Source organism: Malus sylvestris, chromosome 5 (assembly GCF_916048215.2).
Source record: "Malus sylvestris chromosome 5, drMalSylv7.2, whole genome shotgun sequence".
NCBI classification, from domain to species: Eukaryota; Viridiplantae; Streptophyta; class Magnoliopsida; order Rosales; family Rosaceae; genus Malus; species Malus sylvestris.
Genome location: NC_062264.1, coordinates 1099479 through 1114821, shown reverse-complemented (window position 1 = coordinate 1114821; position 15343 = coordinate 1099479). Strand labels below are relative to the sequence as shown.

The window sequence follows — 15343 nt, the reverse complement described above, 5'->3', positions numbered from 1 at the left end:
TTCCATGTTATCCAAGACCGACGGGCCCATCGGGTTACGATCCTCCTCTTCAACCTCTTCTCTTTCCTGGTCACCAACTGCAGCATCTGCTTCCGTCGAGGTTGTACTAAGAGACTCCTCTGCTCCTTCTTCGATGGTTTGTTCTCGCGGTGTCTCTTCGGAAGTCAGTTTGTTCTGTTTAAATGCCTCAGATTCGTCTGAAATCGTAATTGTGCCTGGGATTGGCGCCAGGATATGAGCTTGCTCTTGGTACATTATACGGGCATCCCTAATGTCGAGATAGGCATCCAACCGTGCGACTCGTGTTATTTCATCGGTCGTAAGGCCGAAGAGATAAACGGTCGAAAAGACTTCGAAGTGGTATCGTAAATACTGAAGGTCCTTCAATGAGAAAGGAAGGTATGCCGCATCGCTATCAGTGTATGGGTGGACTTCAAAGCCAAGGTCTTCTCGTATGTGCTGGAACCTAGCTTTCAACCCTGGGTCTGAGGTTTTTTAAATAATTCGCTCGGCATCCGGGCAAGCTAGGACCAGATCAATTGTATCTTGACATGCTTTCGGCAAACCATATAAATCATTAGCCGAATGCTTTTTATGAAATTCTCGCATATATTCCAAGGCCTCCCCGAGGAATGGTGGATGTAAATTCCGTCGAATTTTGATCAAAGGCTCTTATGGGGTTAGCGGGGAGAGTTTGCTTTCAGCTTCCTGCCTGAAATGCTCGAGGCGTGCCTTCATTTCCCCAGGCCGAAGAAGAAGTTTGATCCACTTATCAGCCTCCTTAAATGTGGTTTCAAAATCTTGATTGACCAGCCGTTTCCCTTGAACCAGTTCTGTCATAATAGTTGGGGATGGTCGTTCATCATCATTGGCAACTGTTTCCTTCGACCGTCATTTAGGGACCGAAATTTCTTGGGCTGCCCGATTGCGGGCCATGCAGTCTATTCTTTGGTGCTGACGTTTCTGGGATTTGGATAGTGCAGTGTACACGCCTTTTGAAGAGTGATATGTATACCAACGCTGTTCTCGAGGTTCGGGAGGTTTGAAAGTTTTCTAGCTCTGCGATGATTCCGAGCTGCTAGAATTGCATATGTAATAATCTTGGTCATAAAACGGAGCATCAAAGTCGAGGCGCCGCCTGACTGAAGGTTTCTTTTCAACCCGCATCTTAAGGCCGAGCCTATCAAAAACCACTTGATGTTAACCTGCGTCGAGCACATTTCGCTATGTTACGGCTGTAGGCTGTTCCATCATAGCCGGAGATGACTCTTCCTTCAGCTCGGTGCTGACATTTGCTTTACACTTTCTGCATAAAACCGCCGACCCATATTCTTCATCAGTGCTGTAATCTGTCATGGGCTTGACAATAGCGGGTCCCGTGAGAGCTGTAGGTGGTTTGTTTGGACGGAAATCAGCATTGAAACGTGGCCAAGAATTCTGATTCAGAAAGCGTTGCGTTGTAACGACCTCTGCCTTCTCTTTTCCTTTGTCCCTAGGTAGGCGAGCATCTACCATATTTACTATTGCCGTGGGAAATGGGTCGTTATCAACACTCATTTTCTTCTCCAGAAATCTGAGTTTGCCGTTATCAATCCAGCTTTGGACGTTATCTCGAAACACGATGCAGTTATTTGTCGTATATTTGCTTGAATTATGGTACTTGCAATATATCTTTCCTTTAAGCTCTTGGGCCTTGGGAATGTTATGCCCAGGCCGAAGTTTGATGATCCTCGCTGATAACAATTGATCAAAAATTACGTCGGCCTTTGCAATATCAAAAGTATAAACTTTTGACGTTTTCGTTATTTCTTCAGTGGCCGAGCGAGTTTTGACATCCTTAGAGTCAATTTGAGTCAACGCCTTGCAAACGTATGGCTTATCTATTACTATCTCAACTGCGTCCACGCTGACACATTGAGACTCCTCACCTTCGGTCGATGCGTAACTGACAGTGGGATTTTTGTAGATCATCCATCGGGATGGAGCTTTCGAGATCTTCTCTTCGTGGAGCAAATAATCATATTGCTCGACATGCTAGGCTAGTTCATACATATCCCGAAAGTTTGCCCGCAAGAATTTCTTTTTGTATTCTACGTCAAGACCATTCAGAGCAACTCTAACAAATTCGACTTCGAGGAGAGGTACTCGACACCAATTCCTGGCCGATTTAAATCTGGTAAGATAATCCATTGGTGACTCATCAGATGCTTGAGCCATCCTTGCTAATAAAGACACTGACATTTCCATCCATGGCCGATAAAACTGCTCGTGAAATTTCTCGACCAACTCCTCCCAACTTTGGACAGAATTCGGTTGGAGGTTGATATACCATGCAAATGCTGAACCGGTCAACGAAAAGTTGAAAAGTCGTAGCTTGTGAAAATCACTACTGACATCTTCGCATTGCGCGGTGAAATGAGCCACATGTTCTAACGAGGATAAGGATGATTCCCAAGCGAACAGGCTAAAATCTGGAATTTTGAAACCTTTAGGATATTCGAATTTTTCCACATAAGCTGGATACGGATGGATAAATTCAGGGAACTTCGGCCCTCTTTTCATGGCCGAATCGATCATCCGCTGCACCTCGGTCATACCAACGGGTGTTGCTTCTACTCTATGGTCGGATCCGTCTGACTTACTATTCGATCCTCCTCCTTTTTCCAAGTCAATTGGTTTGAGCCGAGCAGGGATTGACTCGGCCTGTGCAATTGGCAACAGATTATTTCTTGGTGGCAAGTGATGGGAAAGATCGAAAGACATGCCGTCGCTGACCTTACTAACCAGTATTTCGAGCAATCTGGTTTGTGTCTCATTGGTACTGCGTATCACTTCATGCAGTTTATCGATTCCTTGACTAAGCGTATGTTTAACCGTCCGAGACTGCTCGTCAAGTCGTTTTCGAATAAATGACCTTGTTGGTGGATCAAATCCTCACCACCATCCTCGTCACAATCCTCCACTATCCCTTCATTGAGAATGCAGGTGTTTCTGTTAGGTATTTCTAGACTGCGAAGCTGACCATTGAGATTAACTTCCCTTTCTCGACGAGTCGCGCTTGGGGACTCAGGTGTCACGGCGTTAAGGGGATTCTACGCCTAGGGCAAACTTTGTCCTATGTTCTGAATTGGCAAATCGGTTGTTGATTTTCCCATAGCTGTTTTCTTTTTTACTGATCGCGTTTCAATTGGCATAAACTTCGTAGTTTAGCACTAGGTCCCACTAGGCGTGCCAAAATGTTGACCCTAAAAACTACCAAGCCTATGTGGCACGCAGGCCGAGTAATCTATAAGCTAACTACGTCCTTCGGTTGAATGCGGGGCGTGCCAACTCGTCGACCGAGCTCGACCGAGGAGTAAAATTTGTTGATGTTGCGTTAGGTGCGCGGCTGACTTCTGCATCTTACGATTGCGACTGAGGAAGGAACATGTCTCGGCCTCTTGGGTTCTCGAACCTGAAGACAAGGCTACTATTCTTACGATGTTCATGAATCGTCATCGTTGGATTCGGTCACAGTGATGGTATTCGTCAGAGTAAACTCACACCAAATCGACACCAAAGTGTAAGGGCATAAATACTCAAAGCGGATATAAGTCTTAATAGTGAACGTGGTTCGGCCGTCAAAATGCCGAACTCTAAATCCCACTTGAGAGTATCCAATCATAAAATAACTCGGTGTGCAATGCGCCGAGCTCAGTAAGCCGTAACACCTCACTTCACCGAGAAAGCTAATAAGATGACCTCGATCAATAAGGATTCAGAAATCCTTCTCGACCGAGACTTGGATAGGTAACCAACCGCCCTCGCCGCAGTGCTGTTGATGCCAACGGAAGATACTGCGAGATCGGCTGATTCTACGGCGACAGAGCTATCTATGCCGACTGAAGATATCACTGGTTGCTTTCATAATGCTGTTAATGCCAACGGAAGATGTGTCAGCGAAAAGAGAAAATAAAAATCGCAAAGTTGTTGAGAGAGTTTGCGCAGGTTAGTTGTGTGTTAAAATGGAGGGCTTTGAGCGATGCACAGCCTCCTCTATTTATAGCACCGGATACCTTCAAGGTCGAGTTAAAACCCTACTCGGATTAGGACTTCTTCTCCTAATCAAACTCCAACTCGACCAGTCTTATTTTCACTACAATTTTGAACCTAGTCCTTTATCGAGCCGGATTCACTTCCGGTTTATTAATCTCGCTGAGACTCCTTATTGCGCCAGGGTTCGACTCGTGTTGCAGCATGACTTAACTGACCTAGGTTTGGAAGCCCACGAACTAAACGATCCATGGTAACCTTGTCGTAAGGCCTTCCGAGCCAAGAATGATTCTATACTCGGCCCAAACTAATATTTTGGGCCCAAACAAATCCACAATAAAGAGAAGAAATGGGAATACACAGCACCACACCGAGAGGACACCAAATCTGTTTAAGACACCCAGTCAGTTGCTCGGTGCATCAATCTGTTTTTGAACGTGGTCGCACTATGAGCCGAGTCGACGATATCATCAACCCATCGGTGCCGATCTCAACGTTCACCATGGATGGTAGTTTTCCCATTCTGCTTCACCAAACCACTTCATTTTTTGCGATACGAGGGTTCTTGGCCCCTTTTGCTCTTAAGTTTCGGCCGAATAAGAGGAACGATTGAAGTAATTACAAGGTTTCTGGCAAAGTTGTCGAGCCTTGTATAGAATTGTGGTGGCCGAGTGAAACCATAGCGTTGGCAGAACAGAGATGTGATGGCTATTGGATTAATTAAAGGCGCGCAAGAGATATATATTCAGCCAACTACTGTCTCTCGGTTAGTTTCTCATGCAATAGTCTGTGACTTAGGGGTTTATAAATCGTTTGCTGGCAAGATTCGATCAATGGCATTCATTTAAAGAGTGGTGCTCAACGGTGAAGTGGTACCCATCAACAGGTCTTTGAGGTAGAGTCTCGGCCAGTTGTTGCCTCTCGGCCAAGGATATTTTCATCAGCATTTGGTGGCATTTAAAAATGAAAAATAAAAGTTCGGTGGCAACCATATTTTTGCTACGGCCAGGAGAGATGGCACCCAAAAGATTATATTGGTTTTAAAAAGAGATAAGGGCAGGTTCATGATATAATTGAAAAGCCACCCACATCAGCAGTGGTAGGCTTTCACGTGGGTTATCATTTTCATTCGGTGCGGCATTCCTTAGTTGGAGTTTTTCTTTTGCCGAGAGAAATTTTTATCTTCTTCGACAATACCACGAGATTTTGCTGGGCACATAACTAATTTCCTTAACCATTCGGCTTGCGAGCCGAACCTCAAAGAAACTGGGGGGCAATGTTTGGACCCAAATTTACACCATTGGTCCGTGCAATCAAGGCCGTTGAGTAAGCGTAGCTCCTAACCGTTGGATAGAAAAGTGAAGATAATTTTGTTATTGTTAAAGGATATGTTGTGGTTTTAATCATGATATTATCTTTTAATAATATATCAATTTATCTAAACTAAATATGATCGATATCATGGTGTTTGTTTGGAAATGGGTTTCTCTGCATGGGATAATATTAAATGAGATCGGTTATATAATAATCATTAGTCAGAAGAAGAATTGCCATTCATTTGCAATTCTTCAGTGGGACATGCATACACGTGGAAGGCAAACAACGTGATCAAGGTAGTTTTTAGGCAGTGCCTCTTTTATTGCCAAGTCTAGGAGATAATGATGGCATCTAAAAGATAGGCTGTTGCTTATCTGGAGAAATCTTTGATTGAGACTCTAACTGACCAATTTGAATTGAAACAAATCCTGCATTAGTGTGAAGCTGCGCCACACATTTGTTTCTATAAATCCAAGGCTACAAACAATGGGAAGGATCCCCTTCAATTCAACACACAACTACCCTGCGCAAATTCTCTCAACAACCTTGTGACTTTTTCCTTTTCTTTTTTTCACCGACACACCTTCAGTTTGGATAAACAGCACTGTGAAGGCAACCGATGATATCTTCAGTCGGCATAGATAGCACTGTCACCGTAGAACCAGCCGGTCTTGCAGCATCTTCAGTCGGCATAGATAGCACTACGTCGAGGGTGACTGGTTATCTATCCAAGGCTCGATCGAAAAGGATTTTTGAATCCTTATTGGTCGAGGTCATCTCATTAGCCTTCTCGGTGAAGTGAGGTGTTACAAGTTATTACATTAAGCACATTGAAAGCCGAATTTGATATTGAACTTCGTAGAACTAGCAGCCTTGTCTTCAGGCTCTAGAACCGGAAGGCCGAGAGTGTTCCTTCCTCGGCCGCAGTCGCGAGATTTAGAAGTCAGCAGCACACCCAACGCAACATCAACAAATTTTACTTCTCGGTCGAGCTCGGCCGACAAGTTGGCACGCCCTGCACACAACTGAAGGACGTAGTTAGCTCATAGATTACTCGGCATGCGCGCCACATAGGCTTGGTAGTTTTTAGGGTCAACAAATATAAATAAAAATGTACGTACAAATATAAAGTTTTAAAAGAAAGCAGTAACAAAACTATGAAAAAAAAACGGAAAAATCTATAGGAATGTCGTTCGAAGGATCTTACTGCGGGTTGGGGACGTGGTCGGAGGTCGACGGGCCTGATTGTTGTGCTTGCTCGGTGTGGAAGGGTTGTGAGGGCGATGGTGCAGAAAAACCAGGGTGATGTATTCCGGATGAACTGAGGGCTTGTACAAGCAACGACATTTAGGACTTGTACCATGCCAGCTCACTCCGTAGGCCAGCGACTTATTGCGTCAAAGCCGTAACCTGGCCCTTTGACTGCAAGGATGAAAGGCTCTACTTTCCCGCCGTCTGGCATTTCCCATCCCCTGACAATAAGTCCCTAGTCTCCGACCGAAAGTCTGGTCCAACGTCTCTGTCACGATGTGAAACCCTGCATCCTCAGGGGATCCATAAACTCAATCAGCGTGTCCGATGGAAGCTGGGAGGCGGCGGATTCTTGAAGCACCGATTGACTCTTCTCCACTATAGTCGCCTGTGCAAAAAAAACATGGATTATTAATAGAAAACAATTTGAAATAATTAGTATAAATGTTGAATGCATAAGAAATTACTTACATGAATGGACTCGGTCAACTCATTCCCAGGCCGAACATAAACGTCAGCAAAGACGTCGATCTCCGGAAATTTTGAACCTTTCTGAAATCGAAAATGATAAGGAAAATGTTAGTAAGAAACAAATTTTATTAGCGGCATTTTAAAATTGGAAACGAAAGATGTAATATATACCTTCCGTTGCGCCTCCATCCTATAAGAGAAAAGTCTCGAACCCGAATGGTGGAGAACAGTCTTCTTCTCCCGATTGATCTTGTTCGCCTTCACCTTCTTCTGTTATAAAAAAATAAACGTATTAGTTGTAATACTTAAAGAAAATAATAATAATAATAATAAACATTAGTAAAAATTAAAAATAGTAAAATGAAAGAAGTCGTAATTAAAAATGCACCACATAGCCCTGCTCCTGAAAATGACCGCAAAGCCAAACCCAACTATCTTATGGGTCCTCCAACTCTTTCAGACAACCCTCCTCGAGAGCGACCTGCAGATCATCAAATTGCTGGAAACATTGGTGCAGGTCACTCTTCCAATGCTTGTAGCGTTCGAAGAATAGCCGATTGAGGTACATGAACATGTCCTCGTCCTTGTCCTCCAAATTGTAGTTTGTCTGCAATGTAACAAATATTTTGAAAGTATTAGTAATAAAAGACAGTAATAAATATAAATATATAAATTTTACATGAAAAGCATTAAAAAGGCAACGCTACTTACGGACAATTGGTTGCGCATCGTGTTCTTCGTCTCCTACGGCATCGTCTTCCAAGACTTCCACCGCATAGGGCAAAAGATCCACACGACATGCCCAATATCATGGGCCAATGCACTATGCTGCTCCGCCATTGGTGATACGCGATGTTGCTCATCGTATCTGATTGGGATACGATCGTTGGTCACCCGGGTGACCTTCGCCATCTTCAACTGCCGATAAGGTCCCCGGGTGTTTTTCTTCGTTGCAAAGAGATGAAAAATAAATCATTAACCCAAAACTAATAACAAATCCTACTAAAATTTCGCATAACCTCCCCTATAATTAAAACATTTCCCCAAACCCTGAAAATAACATAAACAATATACACATCCAACACAATGATCACAACAGTTTAATAAAAGGTTCAGAACGATGACAACTTTTTCATCCTTACATGACATAACTTAACAAATTGAACCTAAAATAACAAAATTCAGTTAACATGGGAATGAGGGAGTGAATTAGGATTGTATACCTGGCCATTTACCCGAGGCATCAGTTGTGGATCCCGATGGCGACATCTAGTCCGTAATGTGGGGGCGCCAGTGAGTACGTCGGGCGCTAACAAGCAACACCACTGAAGAAGTTGATGATGCCTACGCCTGTGGGACTGGAGGACCAACTGGGTCAACCAAATTGACCGGCCTGTGGTCCATCTCTGCCGAAGCAGTGGCAGCAGTAGTAGGTGTAGTCGTCGGACTAGGTGTAGCCGTCAGACTAGGTGTAAAAGCCATTGCCCTCTAGGTTCTAATGAGGTTTGACATCTACAAAATTGGAAATCAATTTGCTTCGTACACAAAGATTTAACTTACCGTACACATGCTAATAATTTCAACTTAAATTTAAAATGAAATTTAAAAGCCCTAATTCTAAACCCAATTCATGTTTGGCAGAAACAAAACTTAAAACTGATATACTATACACAAACTAATCAATTCAGATAGGATATAGACCCAGCAATTATAACTTATAAGAAGAAACTAGCATAAAGGAGTAGTTGGAGGCAAAATCTAGTATGTACGTGCTCTGTGTGTGTCAGGGAATTCAAGTGACAAATAAGCCACAAGCTAGCAATTTGGCTCCTCGAGGGTAGGCAGAAACGAAGAACATGCACCCAAGTTAATGGATGGAAACAAAAAAGTATGGCACATATTCAACAATAACCAGGGATACAAGCATCATAGGCAGAAAAAGAAAGCATTAGGCTTCTTAGGAGTTACAAAGTCCAATATATCACGCCAATAGACACAACATGTGCTATAACACAATTAAAACAAAGGGAAGCAGAGGATAACTGATAACCTTCTTTGCATTTCCCTAGAAGCAGAGATGATAACCTTCTATTTTCAAAAATCAAAGCACAATATTGGTCAATGAATACAATCAGAAAACCAATGAAAAGAGAGTAACCAAAACATGTAATTATGATATGTAAGCTCTCATCAAATGAACCTTAAAAAAGCAAGTCAACCACAACAATATCAAAATCCATGGGACTACTTTCAAGCAAATCACTTGAACTTGAAGTCAAACAACAATACTAGAAAGCAATGAAAGGTAACAAAATTATGGAAATAGTAATTAAAATTACCATAAAGTAATGCAGGTGACCAAAGTGTACGTCCAAAAGCTAGTGGATTTTTCTCCTGAAAATTGAAAAACTAAAGAATGACAATCTTATCATATGAAAGTATTTTCGTTAAAGAATGACATTATTAGCAATGAAAGTATTCGTTGACAAAAAACCTCACCCGGTATCCAAAAAAGATAAACAAATTTCTTCAAGAGAGCAAATAAATACCCATCTAGAATATAAGAACTTACAACACAATATCATTCTCCAAGAAACACAAATTTGGATGAAAAAAAATCCCAAATTGCTGAACCCTTTCTCCAGAAAAAGAAATTTTGAATTATGAAAAATGCCAACTCGCTGAACCCATGTTCTAGATGTGTTCATGTCTGCATATTTTATGAAGAGAGCAACGTGCAATCACAAAGAAAACAAAAACAAAGCGAAGCACATAGAAGTTTACATAACTAATCTCCGCATGTGCACTAATTTAAGAAAACCTAATCTAACCTCACTACCCAAAATTGTTCCCCTAATTTAAGACCTAAATCTAACCCCAATTAAGAACCCTAAAAACTCTAATTTAAGAACCTAAATGTAACCCCCAATTTACGAACCCTAAATCTAACGCAACTGCCCTAATTCTAACCCCCATTTGAAAAAAAATAACCAAAAAAAACCCTAATTCTAACCCCCAATCTGTAAATAAAGAAAATTGAAAATAAAAACTAAAAAGGAAATTACCTCTTGGAAACGAAGTCGCGATGGCCGGAGAAAGGGATGGAGATACAGAGGAATGAGAAAGAGGGTATCGCGACGAAGTCGCGATGGCCGAAGAGAGGGACGGAGAAAGGGACGGAGATACAAAGGAATGAGACAGAGGGTATCGCGCAGGGAAAAAGGAAGAAGACAGAAGTGAGGGGAAGAAGGAGGGGGGTTAAAATATAGAATCTTCCGCAATAGAGTCTTTGTCTCTGAAGGCCAAACAATCGTCGCGCAAGTTTTTTTAAATTTCCCCGAAAAAAAAAACGCCTTAATTGAAATTTCAAACACTTGCGCGACGAATAAATATATTTTATCGTGCAAATATACTTTGTGCAACAAAATATATGTATTCGCCGCGCAAATATTCCCGTGTAAATTTAAAATAACTATTAAATCGTGATTTTTTGTTTCTAACCGTTGAAAAGTTTTGTACCGTTATTTGATCTCTGAATGTTTGTTTTCTGCAATTTTTGGCGTATGCGATCTCGAACCATATACAAACAAGTTTGACGGTTGGATTGTTGAAATTAGTTTTGTACATTGCGTATCCCATCAAAAAGTTAGATTCACTAACACTTAGAGTTTATTTATACTTTTATTAAGTATAACATAAGATTTTGTGGTATCCACTAATGTAAATAGTTGAAATTGAAGATCGAATTAATTCATTGTATTCATATAGGGTCAAGGAGTGTAGCTATAAAAACTCATCAAAATCAGAGTTAAATAACCGTTAAATAGTGATTTTTCGTTTCTAACCGTCGAAAAGTTTTGTACCGTTACTTGATCTCTGAATGTTTGTTTTCTGCGATTTTTGGCATATGCGATCTTGAACCATATACAAACAAGTTTGACGGTTGATCGTTAGTTTCGTACAATGCGTATCCCATCAAAAAAATAGATTGACTAACACTTAGAGTTTATTTATACTTTAATTAAGTATAACATAAGATAGTGTAAATAGTTGAAATTGAAGATCGAATTCATTCATTGTATTCATATAGGGTCAAGGAGTGTAGATTTAAAAAATCATCAAAATCGGAGTTAAAATAACCGTTAAATCGTGATTTTTCGTTTCTAACCGTTGAAAAGTTGTGTACCGTTACTTAATCTATGAATGTTTGTTTTAAGCGATTTTTGGCATATGCGATCTCGAACCATATACAAACAAGTTTGATGGTTGATCGTTAGTTTCGTACAATGCGTATCCCATCAAAAAAATAGACTCACTAACACTTGGACTTTATTTATACTTATTAAGTATAACATAAAATTTTGAAGTATCCACTAGTGTAAATAGTTGAAATTGAAGATCGAATTCATTCATTGTATTTATATAGGGTCAAGGAGTGTAGTTGTAAAAAATCATTAAAATCAGAGTTAAAATAACCGTTAAATTGTGATTTTTCGTTTCTAACCGTCGAAAAGTTTTGTACCGTTACTTCATCTCTGAATGTTTATTTTCTGCGATTTTTGGCGTATGCGATCTCAAACCATATGCAAACAATTTTGACGGTTGGATCGTTGAAATTAGTTTCGTACAATGCGTATCCCATCAAAAAGATAGATTCACTAACACTTGAGTTTATTTATACTTTCATTAAGTATAACATAATATTTGTGGTATCCATTAGTTTAGTAGATTTAAATTTATTTATTTTGTACGTTTAACACTTAAGAAGTTGAATGGTATGTATATTTAATAGTGACCAATTTTTTAATTTAATTTAATATATATATATATATATATAATTTTTATAGTTTTTAGGGGTATAAACAAAGTAATTCATACCATTTTTTACATCACTCTATATAATGCATTAACCATTTCATGTGTTTTACAAAAAAAGTTACAAATATATTGCCTTAATCTTCATCCGAACTATAATAACTTTCACTTTCGTTGCTATTATCATTTTCAGTGTTCCATTCCTCATCATCGATAGGTACGTCACCATCGTCGTTTGGGCGCACTGGACCATCGTATCGTGGAATATTACTAAGGTCAATTGTGATTAACTGAATTGATATTTTGATTGAAGATACTCCTTCTATCTGAAATGGTTCTTGGATAAGATTAGTATCTCGGAGTGTTTCTGCACCACTTTCCATCGAAGATTCAAGACGTTGGTCAGCAACATTGTCGATGTCGTCGTCCGTACGGTTTTGTTCTGGTATAGCATACATGTTCCTATGATCCATCTTCTGAACAACTTTCCAACCCCTCCTGGCTTTAGGGTCATCTAGATACACAATTTGTTTTGCCATGGTTGCTAAGATGTAAGGGCCGTCATCGTACCAAGTTTTGGTAGTGTTCACTGATAGTAATCCATGAGCTCTTTTCACACTTCCATGCCTATTTGGGTTTGTATCAAACCATCGACACTTAAATAGGATCACTAGGCACCGGTCTTTGTAAAGAAATTGCACGACACTTGTTAGTTTACCATAGAATTCAATGTTTGTACTTTCGCCTCCCCTGGGGACATGAACACCGTTGTTTTGCGTACACAACTTGTCATCTCGTGCACCTGCTAAGAACTTGACGCCGTTGACATGGCAATCCGAGTACAATTGAACGTGAATTGGTCCGAACGCCAAGTTATATAACTCTTCAGTGTACACGGGGGAATTCAATGTTTTCAGTTGATTCACTTAATATTAGACAAACATTTAAATTTGTTAGTTTGAGCAACTTAATTGGTATAATATATATGTCCAATACAAAACACTTGAAGCTTACATATTCGACAAACCATTGTAGAAACAATTCATGGTGTTTCTTGGCATACAAATGTGAAGGATGTGCCTGCTTCATCATATTTTCATGCTCGTCTAGGTATGACAGTGTCTCGTCACAATTGTTGAGTACGAACCAATGTGCTACCTCCATGTCCTTCTTGGAAAATGACTCGCCACAAATCGGATCTCTGAATGGTCGAGCAATTTGGGCGAAAACTAAAAGTTGAACCTTTCTCACACCCCCGTCATTATTGCAAGGAGGACGATTGAAAGTTGTCTCAACATCCTTTAAATACATTCCACACAATGTAAGCGCCTCATATGCCACCCAAGCTTGTATAATGGATCCTTCGGGCTTCGCTTTGTTTTGTACACTTTTCTTCAAGTCTTGGAAAAGCTTGCCAAAAGAAAACGATATGATACACATATTACTAATCGTAATATATTTAATATTGATTAATAAAAAAGATGAGGAATATATACCTTTCTATTGGATACATCCATCGAAAGTTGACTGGTTCAGCAAGCAATGCCTCTTTTGGTAAGTGAACCATCACGTGTGTCATACTTGTGAAGAAAGCTGGTCCATTTTTCGCAACGTTCTTAACGTCAATTGCGAAAAAAAACTGGACAACAACATGATTGGTTTCACTACATCGGCTGGCAAGAGATGTTGAATAGCCACAGGAAGTAGGAGTTGCAGAACCACATGGCAGTCATGACTCTTTAGGCCAACAAATTTACCCCCGTCAACGTTTACGCAACACGCGATATTTGAAGCATACCCATCTTGAAACTTTACAGACGATAAAAACTTTAAAAATTCTTTCTTGTTATTCGGTTTCATTGAAAAGAATGCAAGATTCCTTATGGCTTTATCATTGTCCCCATTCATCCATAAACCTCGTTGTATTCCCATTCGTTCCAAATCAAGACGAGCTTTGATCGTGTCTTTTGTCTTGCCCTCAATATCTAGAATTGTGCCGACCAATGTGCTAAATACATTTTTCTTAACATGCATAACATCGAGGTTGCATCTCAATTTTAGTTTGGACCAATACGGGGAGCTCAAAAAACATAGACTTGTCCATCCAGTTCATATGTGTAGAAGGTCTTGTCCTACTAACATTGGTCCTGAAATGAGCAAAATCCAAACGGTTAAGCTGTTCCAAAATCTGAGCACCAGACCATTCTCTGTGTCTGAGGCGATGCTCTTTCTCCCCATCAAACTCTATCCTTCTTTCGCCATTCGTGGTCCTAAGGCAACCATCTTCGATGACCAAGGTAACAAACTTTTCCAACGTGCCAACTAGATGTTACGTCTTCCTTGCATACAGGGCATGCCATATAACCCTTAGTGCTCCACCCGGAAACCATTGCATATACGAGGAAATCATTCACAGTTCACATCACTGCAACCTGCAAAGTGAACATCATGCCAGTACATTTATCGTATGTGCACACACCGTGTGTCCATAAATCTTTTAGCTCATCCACCAAGGGCCATAAGTACACATCAATTGACCTACCAGGATCCTCAATTATCAATAGAGTCATTATCATGTTTTCTTTTTTCATACATTTCCATGGCGGCAAATTATACGGAAATACGAAAATTGGCCAAGTTTGTGGTGTTGGTTTAAAACCCCAAACGGATTAAATCCGTCAGTGGCAAGTCCCAATCTAACATTACGAGAATCAGCAGTTAACTTGGGGAACGTTTGATCGAACCCTTTCCATGCCTCCCCATCTGCAGGATGCTGCATCACATCATCGTCTACTCATTTTTCCTTATGTCATCTCATGTCTGTGACAGTATGCATCGACATATACAATCACTGCAACCTAGGTTTCAGGGGCAGATAACGCATAACTTTTTGTGGGATCTTAGTCGTTCTATTCTGAGATGTCATTTTGAACCTCGACTCATTGCATACAGGGAATTTATCCATTGCTTTATTCTCTTTGTAGAATAAAATACAATTGTTTTTGCAAGCATGAATTTTTTCATAACCCAATCCAAAACCATTCAACACCTTTTGCGCGTGTCTATGGTCTTTAGGCAAACAATTGTCCTTCAGAAGCATTCTCTTGAAAACCCCAAAAAAGTAATCGAAACACTGGTTCAACATACGATACTTTATTTTTCCATGCATTAGTTCCACAATGGCCGTGAGAATGGAAAAGCTCTCGTACCCCGGGTATAACTCTTGGTTGGCATTTTTTAATAGTTTTTCATATTGTTCGAACTCTGCACTATCCATTGGTGTAGGCACATCATCTTCCCCTTCCTGATTGGTGTTTGTCGATGCAAATGGAAAAGCATCATTTATAATATTCATGACTTGTTCATTAGGATCCACAATAGGTTCAACATTATCCACTCTTGTGGCGTTTGAAGATGAAGCATTGTCTAGTTGTTCCCCATGATGGTTCCAAGTATT

General features: G+C 40.4%; 1 pseudogene; it reads right to left on the bottom strand.

Moving 5' to 3' along the window:
- Positions 1 to 5684: 5684 nt before the first annotated feature.
- On the bottom strand, positions 5685 to 10333 carry LOC126621487 (uncharacterized; annotated as a pseudogene).
- Positions 10334 to 15343: the final 5010 nt, after the last annotated feature.